Here is a 24,165-nt window from a genome sequence, read left to right on the forward strand (position 1 = left end):
CTTCCTGTCTGCTTACACCCTCTGTCCATCTCCCCAAAGGTAAGCACAGTTAATGGTTTCCTTCAGGGGGTAGGGGGGAGGTTGGAGGGGAAATAACCAAAATTTATCAGTGCAAGCAGATTCATCTCATTCTTTTAATTTTTATCAAATTTTATTTACATTCCATTCTAGGAAAACTGTTGCTTTTGAAACCCTTTACCCATCACCCAATCTGTGGCACCCTGTCCAGCACAGCCACAGATAGCAGCTCCTTTGAGAGTCCTCTGATATCAGTTCCTATGCATTTACTTCCATAATGACATCCTCACACAGCACATGGCATTGCTGTGGGGCCGTTCTTTTTCATGTAAACAGTATCACACTCTACACATAGTTTACCACAGCACAGTTTTCTCCAGTATGGCTACACCATCATGTTTATATCATTTCCCCTATGCATGGGACTTTCATTTATTAGTTTCATAATCAAAAGGAAATATTGTTTTTAGGTTTCCTTCCCACTAAACCTAAAATATATATACAAATTTTAAATGGGATGTTGGAAGCAGAGAATTCAAAACCATACGGCTTACTTGAGTATTGAATTAGTAAACCCTCTTGGTGGTTCCATGGTGTTCATCTCCTTCTGGGCTCTTCGAATGAACTGTGCAACCTCAACCACACTGAACCTCAGAAGTCAGCACTCCACCCCAGGGACTGCTCCAGGCTCCCTCCACGTTCACCCCCACCACCCTGAAGATGCTCTTCCCTACATACATGCCTTCTTCTCTGACCTCCATGAGCCCCATAATCCAGTCTGCACTTCTCCTCCCAGCCAGGAGGTAGCCCACCCAGCTTTGGACTTGCTCTCCCAGCTAGTCACTAGTAGACAACGAATAAAGGGGTCAGAAAAAAAAGAACTTCCTCTTGTTTTTTACACCTGAACTCAATAGAGAAGTTGATACCTTGAAGTAGGCTACTACTGTAACATCCCCTTACCTTGTACAGAAGTCTATCTCTTTTTGTATCCAAAATGTGTTTGTTGGATGGTTCCCCACTCACCTTGATTTGAGGCACTTTTAGTGCTGCTTCCTTCTGAAGGAGCATCCTTCTGTAAGCCTTGACTTTCCTCCTGTTGGCTGACAGAGAACAGTGGAGCAACTAACACACAACACTACCGTTTCTGCATGGCTAAAGGCGGTGGTGATTTTATAGCACCCTGGGCATTTCACATCCATGAAGCAGGAATTGGGACTCTGCACCAGGCATTTCTTCTTGTGTTTTCTCCTCTTCTGGAGAGGGATGGAGGAGATCCATAGCGAGAGGCATATTGTCGTGGGGAGGTCATCACTGCCAGAAAGGCCAGAAGTTTATCTGAGGTAAGTTTACCTGAAACATGTGGCTCAGGTTTGAGTGGTCCGTCTTTCAGTCCATCACCGGTCTTTTGTCGCCTCATGAGTCTTTCCAATCTCCAGTTCAGCTTCCATGCTGCCCACTACCCAATAGTTAGTGGTGAGTGGGACACAACTGTCCATTTTCTGAAGCAGAAACAATAGTTAGTGGTGAGTGGGCCACGACGTTGCTGTCCATTTTCTGCAGCAGAAGCAATGTTAAAAGAGAGAACAGAAGTGATCTGTCTCGTGGGGGATCAAAGATCCCAAATATTGTTACTGCTGGAGGGGACTGAAGACATCCAAGTTCATGTCCATTATTTTACAGATAAGAACAGAAGCTTGAAGCGGGGCATGATTATCTGAGCCCCTTTAGGTAGTGAATGCCAGAGGAGGGAGGGTCTGCATCCCTAGCATTCGGGTTCCTCATTGAGGGCTTCTGCCATGATCAGTTCAGATACCTGGTCCCAGATTGCTAAGCATTCCCCACATGGCCCTGAATGCATAAAGGAAGTATTTTTCATTTGGATAAGTTTCAAATTAAGAAGCAGAAGACTAAATCAGAGTGGGGGAGGGGCATGGGGACTGTGTCCATGTGTGGTGTGTGTGTGCATATGTGCATGTGTAGTGCAGAGAGGAAGTGATGTGAGTTCAGGAGAGCGGCGTCCACACTGACTTGCCTCTTCTGCTCCAGCCACTGAGCTTCCTGGTCACACCAGCTGCACTTCCCAAAGCTCATCCCTTCCTGGCCTGCCACTGACAAATCGCATTGATTTACAAAACAGACAGCTCTGAAATTGCCTGAGTACATTTAATCTCTTCAAATTAAGCCAACTTCACGTTCGGCATACCATATGGAATTCTTCGGGGTGTTTATAAACACGGTTACACTTAAGCCCTCGTCCACTCTGCTTAAACTGCAGCAGAAACAGTACAGAGAGCCAAAAACATACAGATTGAAGGGACAGCCTGTTGTTAGGCCAAATCCTTTCCGATGTGGCAAAGACTTTGGACATCATCCAGCCCAGAGGCTGCACCCTCGAGGCTCCTGGGCTGAATTCGGCACACAGATATGCTAACTTTGGCTCTCTGTGTTTCTGAACATGTTTGCGCCAACATTTAAGAATTGGAAGATTTCACATAAAAATCCACACTCCCTGCGTCTTTTTAAAAAATCTGGAAATGTGACCACACTGAGCCCTCATTCCCACACTAAACCATCAACTGAAGATGAGTAGTAGTAGAAGGCAGGGGTACCCTTTCCTATTGGCCATAATTTACACTAAAGATTATCTTCCACTAAAGATTTGCATCCCTCATTCTCAATACTTGCCTGACCCTGAAGGCATTTGAGTCTGCCATCCTCATCTAAATCATAACCTTCATTTATAGAAGAAGAAACTGAGTCTGATTCCAAACATGACCTGCCTAAGGTCACATAACTGGCAAGTGATGGAACTGGGATCAGATTCATAATGCATAGCAGGAACAGCAGGCTGACCTAGGGGTGGAGAGGCTGAGGGAGATGCTGAGAGCACAAGGCTGTCCCTGAACCCAAGAATTTGCAGACAGTCCAGAGAGAGCCTTGGACTTCCTCAGCCCATGGAGTTGGCTGTAGGGAAGATGGAGGAAGGCAAGTTCATTTGACCTACATTTTGAGAGCCTGAGAGACCAACGATGACTTCGGGATTCGATGAGAAGGTGAGATATTTGATCCTCAGCCTTTGCAGATGTCCATTCATGCAACATGTATTGCCTTTGAAGAACTGCTTTAGGCTCTGGGGAGACAAAGATATGAAATCTTGATTCTGGTCCTCAAGGAGCTTACAGTTGAGCAAAGAAAAACAGACACATGTAAGCACATGAATTCCAAAGGCCCTTCTCCCCTCTTTTCTTGTCAAATCTGTAGGTGAAAGGCACTACAGCACAGTGGTTGAGTGTAAAATAATAGATATTGGTCTCTGCTTCACGTTCCTAGCATAGAGCTCCTGAAAAACGTCATTTCCTGGGTGAGAGGAGTGCCTTTTGTTATAATGAGCTGCCCCTGGGTGAACTACTGGTTGGCTCCTAGATGGGGTAGGCACGAGAAAGAACAAGCCATGATTAGAAGCTTGGAATTTCCAGCACCATCCCCCCATTCTCTCGAGAAGGGAGAAGACCTGGAAATGGAGTTAAGGATCAATCATTCTTCTGTGATGGAGCCTCCATAAAAATTCTAATAGTTTGGGGTTAGAGAGCTTCCAGGTTGGTGAACAGGTGGCTGCGCAGGGTGAATGGCACACCCCGAGAGGTCACAGAACTCTGCACCCCTTCCCACACACATTGCCCCTGTGCATCACTTCCTTCTGTATGTTCATCTTTATTCTTTTTTCTTCTCCTTTTATAATAAACTAGTAAATCTAAGTACATATTTCCCTGGGTTCTGTGAGCCACTCTCTCAACTTAATCAAATCCAAGGGGTGAAGGTCATGAGATCCTTTGATTTGTAGCCAAGTCAGACGGAAGTTGTGGGTAACCTGGGAGCCTACGGCTTGTGATTGGTATCTAAAGTGGATGATATCAGAATTGAGTCAAATTGTGGGACACGCAGCTGGTATCCTAGAATTGCTGGGTTGGGGGAAACCGGAAGTGTCCGAAGTGAAGTGTTCTACATGAGGAATAAAGGCAAAGACACGCAGGAGGCAGACAGGACTGGGTTGGCTTTGTTTTTGTTTGTTTATTTGTTTCTTAGTTTGTTTGTTTTACACATTAAGGGAACACGCTTTCAAACCTGGATTCTAATGGTGATCCTGTCCCCGCTTAGCTTAGACAAAATGCTTCCCATCTAAGCCTCAGTTTCCACATTCCTATAAAGTAATTAAATGCCTACCATGTAGCGTTCTTGTAAGGAAACATTTGAAAAATTCCTTGCACAGAATGAGCATTCAATAATTGGTGAATTTAATAATTCTTCTTCTAGAATGCATTCTTCCCTCTTCTGTAACTCCTTCTTCTTTTCTTTCCCACCCATTTCCTTTCTATCTTTCTCTCTAGTTTGTTCCAGACATTGTTTTAAATAAGGTCTCCAAATATTTTCATCACTGGGTGACGAGCAAGCCTTACAATAAAAAGTGCCTGCACTTATTAAAATAAACCTGTGTGGCCTTGACTCCCGTAAGCAGTGCGTTATCTGTGTTACTTCGTTGAAGGACAGAAAATTACTAAGGAGTGAATCCTTAATTATTTGGTATTTTATTCTCATGGAGTCTCTTGGTTGACGGTCCTGCTCCGGGGTTCTCACACACACAAAAATTCTTCTGGGCCTTGAGCATTCCAGATTCAAAGGTTAAACAAAGAGCCAGAAAATCTTACATGTTAATCCCAGGACAGATGCTGGTTCCCTGGCTGGCCACAGGCAAATTATCTCCCCCATCACTTCTCCCACCAGAAATGCAATCAATTATTTCCTGGCCTCACTTGAGGGCTGAGAGACTTAATTAAGCTTTTGGAAGATTGTTGTTAGTTAACCTAATTCTCTCCATAAACTAACAATCCTCTGCTTTCCTAATCGTACCTCCCAAATTTTCATAAATTAGTCCACTTTTCTTAAAGTCAGAATGTCGGATGACCCTTCTTTTACTCATTCACTTCTATAAATGGCTTTTAATGATATTGTTACCACTTTCCTATAAACAGGCCCCAGGTAGAAAAATTCTGATGAAGAGACTGTAACCTCAGGAGTAATCAAAACCAGAGATGCTAGAAAGAGACCCATTCTCTCCAGAGGGCAGTGTAATCTTTGTCCTTGAAAACTGAGAAAGGTCTTGGGCCCTTTGGTCCTTGTGGGTACCCTAAAGAGAATTATGGATTAGATGAAACTTGCTTATTTTGCAGTGGCATGAACAGAATCCCTCCTGGCATGAGCAAGAGTCTCTTAGACATAGGTTCAAATCCTGGCTCCACCTCTTCCTAGCTGAGCAACCTTGAGCATTTGCTCAATTTCCTAATCTGTTTATCTGTAAAATGGCAATAATACTTTAGTCTTTTTCCCAGGCTTGTCATAAGAGGGAAGAGAAGTCAAAGGAGTTCTCTCTTCATATTCGCTTTTAAAGATTTGGACAATTGTCCAATTTTCACACCTAGATTATGGTAAATCCCTGGAGAACAGGGATTGCTCTAGTGTATCCAGCCTTTCTCAACAGAGGTCCCACAAGAGAATTAAACTCCATGGAAAATTAGGTGAGTGACTATTTTCTAGCACCATGTTAGATGCAAAGGACAGAAGTTAATTCATTTCCTAGAATGGTTGCCTTAGGGCATTAGGGATTAATTCTTTCCTGCAACCTGATTAAGAAGCTCTGGTAACACCAGTCATTATAAAAGATAAACTCCAAATATTCAGTGGTTTAATATAATAGAAGTTTGTGTCTAATGGGTGTTCCAAATTGGCAGGAGCAAAATAATTTCAGAGTTTCCCTGCTGTCCATGCTCAACTGCATTAACGGGAAAGAGCAGGGAGGAACAGATTTTCTGTTCAGGTTCCATTAGCTTAAATGCAACCTCAATGGAGACTGGGAAATGTAGTTGATCCGTAGAGCCAGGGAATAGAAGAAAATGCTAGCAAGTCTTTGCCATATACTAGTACAAGCATTATTCTCCTGGTGTTTAGGTTTTCATATAGTATTATACATTAGGTGACAGTGTTCCATAAATTGTTAAATTGATAAATGAATTGGTAAACCAATCCTCACATCTTCACTTCTCTGTTTATCTCATGTCCTGTTTCTTCTGGAATAAGGCCCTGACCAATTGATCCATAGCATTAAACAGTGTTTGGAAAGAGTACTTGACCTCAACTTTCAAAACCTTGGATTTGAGTCTCAGATGGATCAGTTACCAGCTGGGTGAGCTGGGACCAGTCACTTTTTATCTATTCTTACAGATAGGTATTACATGCTCCTTTGTCTGTAGTGAAAATAATGGTTTGTGACCCATCTCATGGTTTGGGGCAGTGGTTCTCAACCTTCTGGCCCTTTAAATACAGTTCCTCATGTTGTGACCCAACCATAAAATTATTTTTGTTGCTACTTCATAACTGTAATGTTGCTGCTGTTATGAATTGTAATGTAAATATCTGATATACAGGATGGTCTTAGGCAACCCCTGTGAAAGGGTCGTTCGACCGCCAAAGGGGTCGCGACCAACAGGTTGAGAACCTCTGGTTTGGGGGAAGACCACAGAATTTAATATACGTTAAGGTACTTTGGGAAGTTTCATACAGATGTAAATGCTATTGATATCCATCCTTAAGTTATTAGCTGGAAACACTCAAGGCATTTCTCCTCAAAGGGCATCTGTGTTATGACAGAATATTCTGAACAGATTTCTAATGATAAAATACCAGGCACTTCCTTACAATGCCATGCTTTCTACTCAATGTTTCTGCTTCCTAGTAGTAACATGGTAATAACATCCAAAGCTGCCATCACAGGGGAGCCAGAGTGCAGGGCTATTGTTTGAATCTGTAACGACGATGAGCTCCAGGACAGGGAGGCAAATGCAAACATGAGAGTTACATCAATGAGATTCAGCCCAATCTGGGGACAGGGAAGGGAGGAAGAGAAAGAGGCAGGGAGGGAGGCACCTGGGTTGTGTGTCTCTGGCAACACAAGTGAACATCAACGGACCCAATTGGATTATTTCCTTCAGTTATTTCCTCCAGGGGAAGGGTTATAGAGAATCAGGGAGAAATTCAAGGTTTAAGGACTTTCCAGTGGGGCAGAAGTAAAAGGCCTTTGTCATTTGCATGAAACTCATCCAGGTAAATTCTAAATCAAACCATTTCCCTTTTGTGGAACAAGTTCACAGGGCAACCTGCTGCCAAGAGCCTCTCTTTCACCTCTTGGGAAAGGGAGGGGACACGCTGTCATAGAAAAACACTGCTGGTGGAGCCAAGCAGAGCTGGGTGAGGATTTTTTCTCTGCCACTTACTTCTAGCTTGATTTTAAGAAAACCTATCAAATTTTTGGAGATAATTCCTGTGTCAAAGGTGTGTCAATATATGGAAGATGGTTGTTAGTTAACCTAATTCTCTCCATAAACTAACAAAAAGACTAGGTACAACAGTATGCCTGTTGGCCTGCCTAGCACATAGTAGGCATTCAATAAATGTAAGTTTGTGTTTTAAAATAGACCAAAGCATCCATCTTCTCTAGTGATTTAGTGACTGACGTGCTCATTTCTGGACAAAAAAAGAAACTTTACAAAGAGAATGGGATTTAAATATCACTGTTCCTGATCACCCCACCCATTGCAAATGTTCCTGGTGACCTCAGAACTGGGCATGCATTTGTGTCTTGGGTTTCTTTCTGTCTTTTAAACCAAAACATAAGCTCCAAGAGGGCAGAGAGCTTGTTTGTCTTGCTCATGATGGTTCAGTGTGTGACACAGCCTAGCCTGTCACATGCTCAAAAATAGCTGTTGGAAGGAAGGGTAGGAAAGAAACCAGAGCTGCCTGAATGATTAATAAACCCTTTAACACTGACAGCCCCCGCATCCTGCTGAGAGCTCTGCATCCTGAAACACAGGTGCCCCTGGGAAAGGCCGCGGTTGACTGAAATGCGTTCTGACGCGTAAAGGACTCCTAGGAGATCCCTGCTCCGGAGGAGTCTCCAGAGAAGCGGAGCTGGGCGTTGGGGGCAGGGAAAGAGCTTTCCTGGCTGTCACCTGGGCACAGGAATCCAGGTGTGCAAGTGGGTTAGGAAGAAGCCCTCCCCAACCCAACCTGCCCAGGCAGAACCCAATTTGCATGCATCACCCACGCCCTCGGTGCAGCATCCATCTTCCTTTTCATCAGCGGTTGTGGGGCAGGGAGGAAAGTACCTTTCAAGACCAGACATGAATCTTGCAGTAAACAAGCTCTACTCTGCCCTGTGTGGGGGTTTTAGCCTTTCATAACACCCAAGGGCGGGGGGCGGAGGGGGGGTGGCTGAAATAATGCACAGTAAGCTTCCATGCTAGGCTGGGGACACTCTCTAGCAGCTAGGCTAACTGTAAAAAACAAACAAATAAAAACGCATGTAGACCCACATTTTTTGTTTGCTAGGCCTCCTTCTCAGTTCCCATTCCTTCTTCCTGCCAATTCTCTCTCTCTCTATCTCTTCCCCCACCTTCTCCCCCCCCCCCCCCAAGAAAAGGACCTGACATTTATGAAGCATCTGTTATGTGCCTGGCACTGAGTTGCTGGGAACACCTACATATATCATTTCATTGAAACTTCCCAATTAGCCACCTAGCAGTCCTTGTCTCCACCATATACTCAGATTGAGACTTAGCAGTTAATCTGTCTGCGATCCCATGCCTAATCTCTAGCCAAACTGCTTAAATATTTTGAATGTCATTCAAACTGAAGATAAATGGGTATGCTATGTTCTTTCACCCACTCATGTCATTTCCTCTGGAAATAATCAAAGATGTACACAAAGACACAACCATGAGACCTAATTCCAGCATTATCTTTGATGGCAGTAATTGGGATTGGTTGAGTCAATTATGAAACACTTATGAAGTGAAATACTTCATGAATAATGTGATTGTTTACCTATTGCAATGAAACATGTTGCTGACTTGTTATTTAAGAGAGAGAAAAAATTGGTTTCAAGCACTATGTGGAATACTATTTGGCAAATAAATACACAAGCAAATACATGCATATAAAAATCCAAGAAAAATGTAAAAACATTAACAGTTTATCTTTAACGGTAGGATTACAGGTAGCTTTTATCTTTTTTTGCTTCTCTGTACTAGTATATTTGAATATGCTGCTACAGTGAGCTCGCCTACTTTGGGCAGTTTGTTTGAGTTTTTCCTTTTCAGGAGTAATTTTTAGAATGATTAGAAAGCTTCTTTTTAAAACTTTTTGCTTGAGGGCCCAGAATTTGGAAACATCTCTCTTCTTTTTCAGCCACTACTGAAAGGAGAAAGAGAAATCCTAGCCAAATGCTGACAGTTGGCCAATATTGTTTCTTTTGGTAATTACACTGTAAATCGCTGATTAAAACGTAAGCGCCTGAAAACAGAAACGTGTCCTTTCTTCTGCTTTAATCCGTGTCCTTTTTGGTGATCAATGACTATGCCGGCTTGTTTGATTTCTTCCCTTTACTCCTCTGGTTTTGGTCTGGGGTTGTGGAGTTTTTTGTTTTGTTTTGCTTTTTCCTATTTTACACCAGAGGTTTATTCATTTGGATCCTTTTTCATTATCGTTTGTGGAAATTTGGAAAATTCAGACAAGACTGAAACGGATGTTTTTTCTTTGAATAAAATTCGGGTTTGTTGAGTGAAGTGTCCATGTAAGCAAATGAGGTGGGAGGGGTATCTTCAACCTACTTGGGAAAATACTTTTGAACTCTTTACAAAATCCTTTTGTGCCCAGTTAATTAATGGACTGATTACAAATGATTATAATTCATTGAGTCGATTTGGCAGAATTTCCTGCTGGCAGCACTCAGCTTCCTGTGAGTTTGTGCAACTTGCCAGCATCAAAAGGGACACATCTACTTCGCCTTACAAAACATTCACTAACTCTGAACCTGTCCGGAATCTGACTGGGTCTTCCATACGCTTCCAATTTTTCAAATTTTACTGTGCTTCGGAACCCAACCTACCCCTCTTTAAAATAAAACCATGCTTTTTAAAACACAAAAGTTTTTTTTCTTCCTTAAAAAAATACAGAACACAAGGGAGTATCGGTCATGCTCATGGAAGAAAAACAGTACCGCAGTGTAACCGGGAAGGCCCACCCCCAACTCTCCCATCTCCACGAACAAGAGCGGAGGATTCCTGCCCGACCTGCCTTGTTTCTGTGCAGAATGGACTCCGTTTCCACTTTCACGTGTCCAGACCCGTCCGCAGGCCCGGGGCTGGGGCCTCCTCTTTCAATTGATGGCGGTTGAACGCTGTTTGGAGCCGCTAATACAGTGGTTCTCAACCTTGGCTGCACATTAGAATCACCTGGGAATCTTTTTAAAATCCTGATTTCTGGGCCTCATCCTCCGGAAATTCTGTTTCTTTGTTACTAATGTTGTGGCCCCACCCCATATCAAAGAAACAGAATTTCCAGAGGATGAGGCCCAGAAATTAGGATTTTAAAAAGATTCCCAGGTGATTCTAATGTGCAGCCAAGGTTGAGAACCACTGCTCTAATAGGACAGCTTCAGACCTTTCACGGCCACTTAGTACCAAAATGCCAATTTAATAGACTTGTTGATTTTCTGGTTTTGCAGAATGGCTTGTTGTTTTGTTCTGTTTGCCAAAAGCAAACTCTTTCATAGTCTTCCAACTGACAATAGGCTTATCAAGTAATTACGTCCTTCACTAACAAACAGGCACTAGAATAAACATAAGAATTGACATTAAGAGCACGTGGACTTGAGTACGGCCCCTCAAGATCTGTGCTGATCAACAAAGTAGCCAGCAACACAGGTGGCGATGTACATTGAAATGACTAAAATTAAATAAAATTTAAAATCCAGTTCCTCAGTCGTACTAGCCACATTTCACGTTCTCCATAACCACACATGGCTCGTGGCTGCCACGGACAGCACAGATGGAGAATACTGCCATCTCTGTGGAAAGTTCTATTGGGCAGCACTGATCTATATGAGACAAGAAGTGCAAAACCGCTAGTGAAAGGCCTTCCTTGAAATACAAATGTACACTGAGTGGCCAGATTATTATGAGTACTGATGGAGTGAAATAGTTATGCAAATAATAATAATAATAATAATAATAATAAAACCTTGAGAGTATTTGCTTAGGAAGTTTTCAATATTCAGTATTTTTGGAAGTGTCAATGAAGTACTGATGGGGTGGTCATAATAATCTGGCCAGTCATAATAATCTGGCCACTCAGTGTATGTTTTACTAGTAAATGTGGCTACACACATCTTCCACTTCGTATAACAGCTGTAGTTCAGAAGATAGAGCATAACTAGAAGGAGGGGGAAATGTATTCCAGGCACCTTCCATCCTGGTTCTCATTGTTGTGGAGCAAGTCGCCCCAGAACTTAACACCTTAAAGCAACAGCAATCACTTGATTATCTCTCCAGGTTCTGGGGCTGGGCCCAGAGGCGGGGCTGAGAGGCGGTTCTTGGGTCTGAGTGTGGTTGCAAAAAGTGGTTGAGGCAGGAGTCAGCCTCCTCCCTTGTGTCTGGAGACTGATGTGACTGTGGGCTGGGACCTGGGCTGGGGCCTGTCCTGGAGGAAGAAGTGACACCTTTCAGGTCCTGGCGGGAAGGTGCAGCAGCAGCACACACAGAAGTCCTCACCCTCCCCGATTCAAGAGGAAGGACAGGAGAGTCACCATTGTGTTTCAGGGTGTGGGGTGGGTGAGCTTGGGAACCACCATCTGCCGCACCTTCTCAGGCCAGGCCAAGTGTCCCTCTGCGCATCACTGCCCTCCTGGGCCCTGGCCCTGGCTGCAGATGGGAGCCCCAGCTGGGAATTGACCGCGTTAAAGGAAAACTAACTGCATAACTTCTGCAGTGCTTTTTCCTGCCAAAGCACGAATTCTAAATCTTCCCTCTGCCGTGGGTCCCTTTGGCAACGCGGTGGAATCTATGGATGGACTCCTCCGGGTCATGTCTCCAAGGGGGTAAAATAAAGCCATAGGATCTCCAAGAAAGTCAGTTCTAGGGAAACCAGTTACCAAAATAGTTAGTTAAATCATAATTTAGTAATCTCTAGCAAGCTCTAGCAACAGGTCTTTTGGGTATTATGATTTCAAAGTTCTGATGAACCTGGGTGATACTTTGAGATATCTGTTACAATTATATGTGATAATAGAAATATCTGTGCTTTCCATGGACGACACATTCACAAATTCTGCTAAAACTGTTGTGCTTTGTTACCTACATTCATCTTTAGAGGAAATGCTAAAATCCAGTTAAAGGCTGGTGAAAATAAAGATGTGTTTTTTTCTCAACAGGTTGTTGCTCCCTGAATCTGTTTTGCTTAGGAGCCTCTGAGGGGGGAGGGGGGGCGCAGCGGGGAAGAGGGGACAGTTGGGGAAGGGGGTTGGGACAGGAGTCCTTTGTGTACCAGAGCACCAGAAAGAGCTTTGGGAAGTGCAAGGGGAGGTACAGGCTGGGTGCCGGCTAGATGAAGGGCTGAACACGGGCTACCCTGCTCGGGACAAGAAAGTAACAGGAATCTGGATGGGGACAGAGAAGGTTCTGGAAGGACAGAAAGCTGGAAGAAATAGTCAAAGTGGAGGCCCGAGGGGAAAATTCCCTAGAGAGGAAACTGCTTCTGGCTAGGATGGCCAAGGAAACATTAGGCCTCTGATTGGGATCCCTACACTAGATTTTGTCTCCTCACCCCCAGTCCGTGGCTTAGTTACTTATTGTGGCCACACTGTGAGCTACTTCCCTTTTCCTGCCAGTCTAGACTTTCTTCCAGAGCAGGGGTCCTCAAACTTTTTAAACAGGGGGCCAGTTCACTGTCCCTCAGACCGTTGGAGGGCCGGACTATAGTTTAAAAAAAAAACTATGAACAAATTCCTACGCACACTGCACATATCTTATTTTGAAGTAAAAAAACAAAATGGGAACAAATATAATATTTGTATTTGCATGTGGCCCACGGGCCGTAGTTTGAGGACCCCTGTTCCAGAGTCTGCAAGCAGCGTTATTACCACAGCACTTTCCCTGAGCCAGTTGGTCCAGTCACTTCTGTGGGGGCTTGAGGGAGCTAATTAACTACATTGCTCTCCTCGGTGCCCAAATCAAAATCAGAGAAGAGCCAGGAATGAATGAGTAGCAGCATCTGCTTTGTTGCTACAAAAATCTGGAGTGGAGGGTACAGCTTAGATGTGGGCTTCCTGCTTCTCCTTGTCTCTACCACCACCTCACCCTCATTCTCAAGCTGGGCACCTCAGGGACAGGTGGAGCCTGTGGACCAGACACACCTCTCCAGGAATGCTGCTTGGCACTGGTCTAAGGAAGGGGAGGAGAGGTATTAGCAGGAAGAGGGGAGACACACACACACACACACACACCCCTTTAATATTCTTGATAGACTACTTCCTCCCCATCTAGAAACGTAGACCAATGGTTGTCACTTACCAACCAGATAACTCACTCCATCTCCAAGGAGAGGAGTGAGAGTCATGATAAGAGGCCAGGAGTGCTTAGGGAAAGCTCGTCGTGAAATCTGAGAGACGGAGACTGCCGGGGTCCAACCCCAGCAGGTCCAGGGGTTCCCAAAGGCGTAGACGGAGTCGGCGAAGAAGGAAGGACACGGAGACAGCGTTCAGTTGATCAGCAACCTAGCCAGGATCTCTAGCCCGGATCTCCAGAGAGGTTCTGCTTCGGATCTCCAGCGAGGTTCTGTAGCCATGTTCCCAAGCTAGGTTCTCCAGCCAGGTTCTGTCCAGGCTCTCCAGTCAGGTTCAGTGTCCAGGTTCCAGTCAGGTTCTCCTGCCAATCTCTGTAGTCAGGTTCAGTCCAGGATCCCTTGCCATGTTCTCCCGCTAGGCTCTGTCTCTAGGCTCCGAGGCCAGTCCCTCTCCAGGATCCTCCGGCATGCTCTCTCCAGCAAAGTTCTTCTGTCTCTAGGCTCCGTGTAGGTTCTGTCTTCTTGATTCTGTTCTAAGTTCTGAGTCTTTCTGTCTTGTTACAACTGTATTTATACCAGTTGATTCAATCCTATCAATCTCTATTACAAAGGTTAGGGCGTTTCTTATCTCCATTCCAGGGAGTAAAGATTATGTAGCTTAAGCATGATTGTTCATAGTTAAAGTGATTAGTTACCCGCCTGGCACTTAGTTGAGGGGTTTTATTCCCTCCCTAACTTCAGGGGAAAATCCCTACCTGGGGATTCAACCTTTCTCGGAGAGGTGACCTTGGTTAAAACACAGCGCCAAGAAGGTGAGCAAACATATTAAGAACCGTATGCCATATATGCCAGGTCCCTTGAAACAGCAAGGATGGACCGGCTCCCGGCAGGAGACAGAGACATGACCCCCCTCTAAGACTCACACTCTAAACCCTCCTACCCAGATATAAATAATAAGTAAAATTTCATTATTATTTTTATGTATTGTTATTATAACACAAAACAAGAGAGACATCAACAGGGCTCCTCTCTACCTTGTGATGGGGACTAGATGAAAAATTTTAATGCATAACCTCATTTAATATTTATAACGACCCTCTATCATAGCTGGGTGAACTATATGAGATTATTGACTTTAGACTTACAAAAATGGAAGTTTTGTGTCCTTTGACCTAGGGGCTCCCCGCCTCACAGGCAAGGTCACTGAGATTTACAGAAGTTAAGTGACTTGCCAAGGACCACATAGCTAGCCAGGGAGCCATCTGGAACTTAACCCAGGCCTGGCCCAGAGCGCAGGGTTTGAACCGCTGCAGTAAGACAGAGGTGCCCCGTGTACCTGGAGGTGCACCTGCGGGATTCTGAGTCCCATTTCAAAGAATAGCAACACCCAGCTTCTCTCTTCCAGGCCTGTGCAAGGGTCTGAGAATAAAGAGGTAGATAATGTACAGGTCTGCCGTGAATGGTACCTAGCCTATAGCAGGTGCTCAAGGAATGCATTTTAATAGGCTAATTAAAGCCTCCAGCCTTACATTGTCCAGCTCTTTACAGTTAACAAGGCTCATTCTCGCCTATTCTTGGAGCTGGTGTGCCTCTTTGTTAAGCGCCTGATGCAGGGCTGAAACTGATGACTTGGCCTGCCTCTGGAGGAAAATCTCCCCTGCTCAGAATTAAGCAGGTTTGCAATAGAAATCAAGGTCAGAGTGGGAGTAACCTTGGGCCAACTGAGAGAAAGGAAATGCTAGAGACTCAGATGCAGGAAAATAGCAGATTCCTTTTTCCATTTTTCTTGGGCATGAATTCACCCTGGAGATTTTGTCATGACTTCAAATCACTCCTGGGAAACAGGTTCTACATCAGGTATAATCCAACTGGGGATCCACCTCCTTGGGGACTCTGGTGGCAGGAGGACCCTGGGGCACGGAGACCCTGCAGCCCAGGCTAGGAAGGCTGTGTCTGTGGCATTTCAGCCCTTTGCTCCCAATTCCCCAATACTGGGGCCTGGCCGGAGGACCATCCCAGCCTGGCCATTCTGCCTCCTGAGCACCTTCAGGATGTATCTACTGCTATTGCTACTGTCACCGCCCAAGTCCAGATGGTGATAGTCTCTACCCCACATTTTTGATCTGTTAAACAACAAAAATCGAATTGTGTCATCATCTCTCTCCAGACCCTTCAGAGTGATTCCCCACTGACCATGGAATACATCCAGATTCCCTCACCTGTGCCTGCCTAACCCCACAGCTCACCTCTTCCTCCCCGTCCCCTTCCCTCACAGCCAACTAGACTTCTTTTACTGCACACATCATTCTCAAGAGAGCCTTTCCTCCAGGCTGCCATGCCCACTGTACCTCTGCCTGGAACATTCTCCCGCCTCACTCAGCTTAGCCATTGCAACCTCTGATACTTTCCCTGGTGCTCCTTTGGGCTCCTATGTTACCCTGCATGTCCTGCATCCTGATGCTTTCACAGTCCCCTGTACTTTCTTGTTCATTTCTCTGCCTCTCTCACTGCTGTGTCTGATTCATAAGAGGGTTTCAGTATATGTGTTGAATGAAGAGATAAATAAATGAACAAATAAAAGATGAAATTAAAGATCCATGCACCAGAGGATTGAAAGTTCTTTAAAATATGTAGCCAGTTATGGACCTGAGAGAACTTTAGTTCTGCTCTGGGAGAGAGACAGACAGTACACAGGCTCAAAGGACACACATATATCTGGATGGATCCCAAACCCCATGAATGGCTCAGCACCCACCAGGTCATGAGGCATTAGAGCTGGGTTCCCGTTGGCAATGACTGTAAATCAGGATTCACTCTTCATGCTACAGTTTTGTTTTGTTTTGTTTTGTTTTTATTAAATCTTTATTGTTCAGATTATTACAGTTGTTCTTCTTTTTTCCCCCCATAGCTCCCCTCCACCTGGTTCCCACCCCACCCTCTGCCCTTACCCCCACCCCCCACTGTCCTCATCCATAGGTGTACGATTTTTGTCCAGTCTCTTCCCGCACCCCCCACACCCCTCTCTCCCCAAGAATTGTCAGTCCACTCCCTTTCTATGCCCCTGATTCTATTATATTCACCAGTTTATTCTGTTCATCTATTTGAAGAAATAATGACAGAAAACTTCCCCTACCTGGTGTAAAAAATAGACTTACAAGTTCATGCTACAGTTTTAAGCCATTCGACAACACCAGGCCTAAGTCTCATCAGAGATGCACACGACTTCATAATTTGCTTTAATTATTCATTTCAAACATGGTGAAAGCAAGTTTTCCCCGATTTAAACGGAGACCTCAATTTCTTGGCTGTCTAAATCAGTGGTTCTCAACCTTCTGGCCCTTTAAATACAGTTCCTCATGTTGTGACCCAACCATAAAATTATTTTCGTTGCTACTTCATAACTGTAATGTTGCTACTGTTATGAATTGTAATGTAAATATCTGATATGCAGGATGGTCTTAGGCCAACCCTGGGAAAGGGTCGTTCGACCGCCAAAGGGGTCGCGACCCACAGGTTGAGAACCGCTGGTCTCAATGAACGCGGGATGGGAGCAGCCTTTTGCAGGGACCGTTTTGCTTTAACAATGTCATTGCTGCTGTGTCCTCAAGGGCAGAGGCTAGGGTCCCCTGAAAACCCTACGGAGACCAGGGCTGCCCATCCTGCAGAGACCAGGGGACAGGAAGAAATTTTTGCTCACTGCAAAGAATCTGGATGTTGGCATTTTTAGACAAAATCACTGAAAGCTAAGACCAAAAAGTTATTTATGCCTTAGGGACAACAACAATGCTTTTAAAATCTATATTTAATATATAAACTAAACCCAGGAAGTAAAGTTGCATTACATAAACGTTCACACAACTAATTCTTATGGGGAATGCCTTCTACAGCCAAAAGATATGATGACTATAGCTCTGCTGAGCCAAAAGGGAGCATTTCCAAAGTGGAAACATCCCATTAAAGACCCCAGAGTAATCCTGCCGATCTCATCCATTAGCCTTGAAGTCACAGAATGAATCAATGTCAGAGAGACCGGGTCCCAAGCCACTGAGTGTTGTGAGAAGATAATAAACATACAGTATGGGTGTATTCACACTTGGCCTTGCTCCACAAAGCCTTTGGAAACAAATAAATTAAAATAGTAAGACTTAAACAGACGAATCAGAGAAATTAGCCATGCAGATGGCATGTCAAGTTTGGATTGGGGGTGAAATAGAGCATAGTTTGAAAAACCAAAAAGTTTATGCATTATTATAGACTAGACGCCCAATGCATGCAATTTGTGCATGGTAGGGTCCCTTGGCCTGCCAGCAATCAGGGCAGATCAGATTCCCCACCTCCCTGCCTCCTCCTTCCCTCCCTCTCTCAGTGCCCACCACCATCGCTGCTGGTCACCTGCCATGGTCCGCTCCGCCCCCCTGGTGGTCAATGCATGTCATAGCGAGCCATCAAACTCCCAGTCTCCTTGTCGAACTCCTGAGGGGACACTTTGCATATTGGCCTTTTATATATATAAATGAGCTGCAAATTTAGTGTCAAGTTTTCTAGTGCCCAGCATGAGAAGGGAATATAACTAGTACCACAAGTTGTCTTTTAGATCTGCACATTGTAGGGGTAGCCCTTGCTGAAGAATATATCCATTGTCTAAGAACATTGAAAAATTCCAGATTCTAGCAAGGTATGATGGAGTTCTATTTTACTAGTGAACCAATCACTTGTTGCTGCCCCTAAATCACATTGTAGAGATGACAATGTAGTTTGTCCCTTGTCTTTCCCAAGGCTCTCATTGGGTTCATTCATTCAACATGCATTTACAGAGAGCTCCCTCTGTGCCAGACACTCTCCTGGTGTGGTGGGCTGTGATGTGCTACCCAAGACGCCTTCAGGCACAAAGTGTTCTCCTTTGGCTCCCAAGAGCCCTGCCGGCATCCAGCCCTGCTGTCCACTTGCTTCAGGAACTGCCTGAGAGGACAGGAACCTCCTCACCATGGATGGCCTACATCTGATGACTGATCAATGGGGGGGATATAAAGGCCTGGCCCCCTTTTCTCAGCGTGGGACAATTCTAAAGGGACATCCGGCTTCAGAACAGCCCACAGAGCCATCTGGGAGCTCCACAGAGATTGCATCACAGCTCAACTTCCACCTCTGCCCAGTCCTGCTTCCTTCCTTTCCCTGTAGAAAGGCACCAATCCCAAGAGCCCTTTCTAATAAACCACAGGTGCACTACATCCATCTTGGAACAAACTTGTAGGGGAGAAAGAAGAGAATCTATACCTGGTTTTCAGTTACTTCCTGTCCGGGAAGTCATAGCAGAAGAAAAGAGGGCGGGAGGATGCTCCAGTGTCCTGGTGTTCAGGATCCCAGGTGGTCCAGCTTCCACTATCCTTTACCTCTCTCCCCACTTCCCTCCCTGCTGGGCACCCAGGGTTCTGGGCTCACTCCCTCATTATCAAAAACTAATCTTGGGCTAAGTTTTCCTACACTTAAAATCAGAGAAATGGAATAAATGGTTTGTAAGCTCTATAATTATGATTCTTTGTGCATTTTAAAACAGAGCCACATTCCTTTAAATCTCAACCACTTATTTTAGAGAGTGCCAATTTATGCAAATGCAAACTAAAGGACATCACAATGTACTATTTATTTTTTCAATACAGTATATTTTCATAAATACATTTTACGTCACCATCATTGAACAACATTCAATGAGCGCCTGCCAGATGCATCGTGTAGCACTTGAAAAATCTGTGATTGTTGAGATGTTGACATGTTTAAATTTGGCTCATCTTACATGAAGCAAATGAGAGTGCATAACTTAGATTGGGAATTACATTTGTGCTACAGAGCTGTTGTTTCTTCTTTCTCATCTTCTTTTTTTTCTTTTTTCAAGCTGCCAGATGGTGTGGATCAAATTATTCTAGGCTGCAGAGAGCCTGGGTTTCTGCAGATGAGCATAACTGTCAGTGCAGACTTCTGTTTCCATCGCTGCCACTCACAGTGGTGTAATCTGCTCCCACCAAGAACCCCTAGCCATCCATGCTGCTCAGGTATGAGGGTCGTTCCGGCAACAGTTTTAAGTGCCCTTTGAGAATTTCTGGAATAAAACTTTTGTTTTATATCTTCCACTTATTTTGTTAAACTCTGAGAAATACAAATTTTAGCTTTAGTTTAAAAATTAACTGAACTACTAAGATGCACTAAAACTTAGTGATTAAAATTCCAGCTTGAAGTGTCAGATAGACAATGACGATAGACAAATTTTATTAAGAATTGTCTATCTATTTTTTTTTTTTAAGAATTGTCTATCTATTAACTTATCTCTCCTCACAACAGTGTCTGCATTTCACAGAGGAGCAAACTGAGGCATAGAGAAGGACAACTTGCCAAAAGTTGCTAATAAGAGGGAGACCCAGGATTTTAACCCAGGCCATTTGGGTTATATAGACCATGCTCTGAACTGCTTCCCTCTACTAATATGTGGTCAATTAATATCTCTGTGACTCCACATCCCCATCAAAAAACAGGTGTACGGACATCATCTTCAACATAGGGTTGTTGTGAAGTGGAAGGAAGGAAAGCATTTGGCTCCCTGCCAGGCACATAGTAAAGGCTAGAATGCATTTATCACAATTAAATTTCACGAGGGCTCTATCCAGGAAAATGCATATATCCTCTCAACATATCATTATTGAATCTGACTTGGAAACCTGATCCTTGATGAGCTCAAAACTTTGTTCCTTAATTACACTTAATCAACAAGGATTCTAACTGTTGAGATGAGCATGGCTCTGCTGTGTGTACATGTGGGCTCACACTTTCCAGAGCAACCTGGGAGTCTCATGCTCATGTCCACCGACCTCCAAGATACAGAGGAGACCAAAGCACAAACAAGGTGACAGAAACATTCAGCTCCATCTTTTCAGTACTGAATTCCTACTCTTATACTTGCTGGTGAGAAGGTATAAACTGGTATAGGATTTATGCAGAATGATTTAGCAGTGTCTATCAACACTTTAAGTGCACACATCTCATGTTCCAGCAGTGTCATTGGAAGATATTATATCAAATGTATAATAGTCACTTCAGCAATATATATTAACACAGAAGATTGAAAATCATGTTGATGTCCACCCAGTATGGTATAGCTATACAATAAAATGACAATATTGCCAATAAAAGAGAAACAATTGACAAGAAACAATTAAGTGAAAATGCAAGGTGCAGAATATTATTATTCATGTAAAAATAGATACATATACACATATTCATATACATACAAATGCACACGTGTGTGTGTATATATATATATAGTACATATCCCACATTCAAAGGCTGTTAAATCGCGTTGTTTACCCATATCTTCAGAAAAAAATCACTTCTACAGTCGTGGTAAACAACCTGCTTCCCTATTTATAATGGTCTGGCCCTCTAGCAACTTCAAGGCGAAATTATAGCTAATTTGCCTACAAATGTCAGGTGGTCATAATAATCTGGCCACTCAGTATGTGTGTGTGTATAATTTTAGTCTGTTTGGAGTGCTATAACAGAAATTACTCAGTCAGATGTGGCTCAGTGGTTGAGCATCAACCTATGACCCAGGAAGTCAAGGTTTGATTCCTGGTCAGAGTACATGCCTGAGGATGTGGGCTTGATCCCCAGTGTGGGGTGTGCAGGAGGCAGCCAATCAATGATTCTTTCTCATCATTGATGTTTCTATCTCTCTCTCCCTCTCTCTTCCTCTCTGAAATCAATAAAAAAATAAATTACCATAGCCTGGGTGGCTTATAAAGAACATGAATTTATTTCTTTCAGGTCTGTAGGCTGGGTAGTCCAAGATCAAAGTATCCATAGATTTGGTGTCTGGTAAAAGCCCACTTCCTGGTTCATAGTCATCTTTATGCCATATCCTCACATGGCAAAAAGGGCAAGGGAAATCTCTGGGGTTTCTAGGGTCTCTTTTATATAAGAACACTAATTCCATTCATGAGAGTCCACCCTCATGATCTAATCACAAACCAAAGACCACCACATTCATATACTATAACATTGGTAATTAGGTTTCAAAATATGAATTTTAGGAGAACACAAACACTCAGAATATATATGCAATATTCCATTACATATACAAATGTATATGTAATATATAATTATATAATATATGTATGCAATATGTAATATAATAAATACATGTGTGATGGAATCTATACATATATATTACATATGTGTTGTTCACCTTTATAAAAACAAAGAGGCAGTTATTTTCTTAGCAAAATGGGTTCATTCGGGATAGCGGAGGAGTTTAGTTCAGGACAGGCAAATATGGTGAACCATGGGCAAGTCCAAAGAACCGAGAGGAGCTTGCTTTTATAAAGGAAAAAGAGGAAGTTGGGAGGGGCTGTTTCAAATAATTCAGGATGGCAACAGCTTCTCATTGGCTGAGCATAGAAGCTTTTCATTGGCCAGTTTTCATCAGGAGCCCAACCCTGAAGGCAACCAACTAAAGAGGTTCAGACTACAGTTGGCAAAGATGGAGGAGTTTCCTTGGGCAAGAAAAACTTCCTTCCTCCTGCTATGCCATGTCCTCCTATTTGGAGTCTGAGTGGCAGTACATGAAAGCACCCCCATCAGGGCTTCCTGACTCCATTTTAAATGAGGTTCATTTATCTTTAACTGTTTATTAATATATATAATCCTATCTAATAAAAGAGAAATATGCAAATTGACCATAATCCTGACACCCTTCCCATTGGCTAATCAGCAGGATATGCAAATTAACTGCCAACCAAGATGGCGGCCGGCAGCCAGGCAGCTGAAGCAAACAGGAGGCATGCTTGCTCCAGTGATGGAGGAAGCCAAGGTTCCCCGCCTGCCGCTGCCGGCCTCTGAGCTTGCACTCTAAGCAACTATGTTGCAATTATAGAACCTAAACAAACCCCAGAAACCTGCTTTCAGCCGTCAGAGCTGGAGTGAGCAGGACCGCAAGAGTGTTACAATTGTAGAACCCAAACAAACCCAGATACCTGCTTTCAGCAGCCGAGGTCTCAGAGCTGGAGCCGAGCCTCAGAGCTAAAGCTGGCTCTCAGCTCCAGTGACAGCCATAGAAGGTAAATAAATCCCAGAATTTAAAAAAAGAAAAAAAGGAGAGATTGGGAGCTTCAGTCACCTGCCAGCCTAAAAACGGCCCTCAGCCCCTCACCCAGACTGGCCAGGCACCCCAGTGGGGACCTCCACCCTATAGGGGGTGTGACCAACTGCAAACAGCCATCATCCCCTCATCCAGGCTGGCCAGGCATCCAAGCGGGACCCCCACCCTGATCCGGGACACCCTTCAGGGCAAACCAACTGGCCCTCACCTGTGCACCAGGCCTCTATCCTATATAGTAAAAGGGTAATATGCAAACTGACCCTAACAGCAGAAAGACTGGGAATGACTGGTCACTAGGACACACACTGACCACCAGGGGGCAGACACTCAATGCAGGAGCTGCCCTCTCGTGGTCAGGGCACTCTCACATGGGAGGAGCTCTGCTCAGCCACAAGCCAGGCTGATGGCTGCCAGTACAGCGGTGGTGGTGGGAGCCTCTCCTGCCTCCTCAACAGCGCTAAGGATGTCCGACTGCAGTTTAGGCCTGCTCCCCGCTGGCAAGTGGACATCCCCCAAGGGCTGCCAGGCTGCCAGAGAGATGTCTGATTGCCATCTTAGGCCCAATCCCCCAAGGAGCAGGCCTAAGCCAGTAGGTGGTCATCCCCTGAGGGGTCCCAGACTGCGAGAGGGAATAGGCTGGGCTGAGGAACCCCTTCCTCCCCCCTGAGTGCACAAATTTTTGTGCACTGGGCCTCTAGTATATATAATAAATATTAACATATAATATTTATAACCAGGGGATGTCTGGAAGGAGATTTAATTTTACTCTGTCTGCCCCTGCCAGAAGTAGGCTCTACAGTAATGGGGGTCATTGTAGTCCTGTTCTCACTGTTTCTGCTTGCAATTAGAACTGCTTGGTTGAACACTGCTTGGTTCAAAAGAGGTGGTTGTTTGAATATTCCAGAGTGTTGGAGAAGAAGAGGAAACACAAATGATGATAGGGAGGAAGGAAAGGAACAAGGCAGGAACCAGAGTGGAGATGCCGTGGAAGGCACCAGCATAGCTTCTACTGCTCAGAACTGGAACAAGATGAAAGCTTTTTCCCCAAAAGGAGCTCTGTTACCTTCCACCAACTCCTCCCCACCTTCTGCCAGGTGCCTCCCAGAAGCTGGAGCTGGACCACAATCTGTGGGTGTAACATCGTCAGAGGGAAATGGCATCTCTGTAATGAACTGATTTTTGATGAGTTCAGATGGCTTTGTGCCCCATTTACCAGATCCATGCATCCTTTGCCAGTGCTGCAAACAGGCAACAGAGAAAAACGGAGCCTTTGTTTCATCGCAATGAAGGCCTGCTCCCCCTGAGACTACACAGCAGAACTGCCATTGTTTGAGTCATTGCTGAGCTGTACTCATTCTCCCTCCCCCTGTGGATCAAGTACATGTCCCTGCTCCATGATGTTGGGCTTAGCTTCATAAAGCCCATGGAATGTGAGTTATAACATGGCTAGAGGCCTTAAATGCACCGGCCTATTTGGCTTAGTTCTTTTTAAAAAAAAAAAAATATATATATATATATATATATATATATATATATTTTATTGATTTTTTTTACAG

General features: G+C 44.2%; 1 pseudogene; it reads right to left on the reverse strand.

The window, feature by feature from the left end:
• Positions 1 to 1,029: 1,029 nt before the first annotated feature.
• Positions 1,030 to 1,308, reverse strand: LOC132227559 (small ribosomal subunit protein eS27-like; annotated as a pseudogene).
• Between the last annotated feature and the right edge of the window lie 22,857 nt (positions 1,309 to 24,165).

This window comes from Myotis daubentonii, chromosome 1 (genome assembly GCF_963259705.1).
Source record: "Myotis daubentonii chromosome 1, mMyoDau2.1, whole genome shotgun sequence".
In the NCBI taxonomy this organism is placed as follows: domain Eukaryota; kingdom Metazoa; phylum Chordata; class Mammalia; order Chiroptera; family Vespertilionidae; genus Myotis; species Myotis daubentonii.